This window comes from Pteropus vampyrus, unplaced genomic scaffold (genome assembly GCF_000151845.1).
Source record: "Pteropus vampyrus isolate Shadow unplaced genomic scaffold, Pvam_2.0 Scaffold2, whole genome shotgun sequence".
NCBI classification, from domain to species: Eukaryota; Metazoa; Chordata; class Mammalia; order Chiroptera; family Pteropodidae; genus Pteropus; species Pteropus vampyrus.
In genome coordinates this window covers 2,397,923-2,399,378 of record NW_011888783.1, presented here as the reverse complement: position 1 = coordinate 2,399,378, position 1,456 = coordinate 2,397,923, and positions in this window count along the sequence as shown.

The window sequence follows — 1,456 nt, the reverse complement described above, 5'->3', positions numbered from 1 at the left end:
CTTTGTTAGGAAAAAGAATTCACGTTATCAAAATCATTTCTGAACACTAAAATTTTATTCCTGATCTTAGACAGCACAATTGCCATCAATGAAGCAAATGAAAAGTATTCTTTTTGATACACAAATTAGAATATCAAACAGCCAATTTTGTGTAAACTTCATATATTCTGAAATGCCATAACAAGGAACATTTAAATTGTGGAAGGCCAGGTGTGCAATCAGAAATAGGCTTTTTATCCTAGTAAGAGTAATCAATATGAGTTAGTACTTTGACTTGAAATAAATTTGACTATTTGTTTGCATTCTAAAGAAATCACAGTATAAAAAAAAGCTAAGAAAATGGATTTGTAGTGTCTCTAAGTTTTGTTTTTCTAGGTCTATTATTATCATTGTTGTTCCCTAGATCTTATTTGATACTCCATTTTCTATTTTATTCTATGAATGAGAAGATAGAGCTTTGTATCAGGCTGGTTAAGAAATAAAATAAAAGATAATTTAGGTGCATAGAAAAAAAGATATTTTTTTGTGTAGGAACATTTTTTTAAATTATGGAAATTAACTAGCTTTTTTTTTTTTAAAAAAAAAAAATCTGATTTATGGCAATGTTTTGACCCACCTAGATAAATGTCAGCAATGAACATGCTTATTTGAAAAACTTATTCCAATAGAACTTTCAAATAGTTCACCTATAGCTCATTTTAATTATCAAGAGAGGTGTAAAGATTTGATTCAGAGAAATCTTAGTTTGAATAAACTAGTTTTTTAATCCTTATTCTGATTATAACTGCATGTATCTGAGCAAGTTACATAAATTTTCCTTATCTGGAAGATGAAAGAGTTGGCCTTTATAATCTCTCTATATAAAAGTTTAAGCTCTATCTAAATTTCAAACACATTTTTTTAATGAAGACAAGTAAATTATGATGTTTCCAACCTAGCTTGTTAATACTGGTGCCAAGTTTTGATTAGAGTGGCAAGATAACTTTAAAAGACTAAAAGCAACCCTACAATTGTGTCTTCTCAGGTCAACCAACAAATCTTCATTATTTTCTTTTGCTATAGTAGTACCACAAGAGATGCAAAGAAACAAACAAACAAACAAACAAACAAACAAAAAATATATATATATAGTCATTGCTCTCAAAGAATTTGAATTACCCTCATATATAAGAGATCAATAAAAGTATGGTATCCTGTATCTTTAAAGAGTGATATTGGCATATTCATTTGCTATCTTTTATTTTATAATACAGAAATCTACTTTGAACTAATTTATTAAAAAATATTATTGTCTAACATAAAAACCCATAAGGGTGCATTAGACTTCATACATGATTAAAAACAAGATTACAAACACTGAACTCCAAAAATCTTAATCTCTCTCTCTCTCTCTCTCCTCTCTGCATGTTAATTTTTTCTTTGATATTAACCACTTCAACATGGCTATAGAGAGATG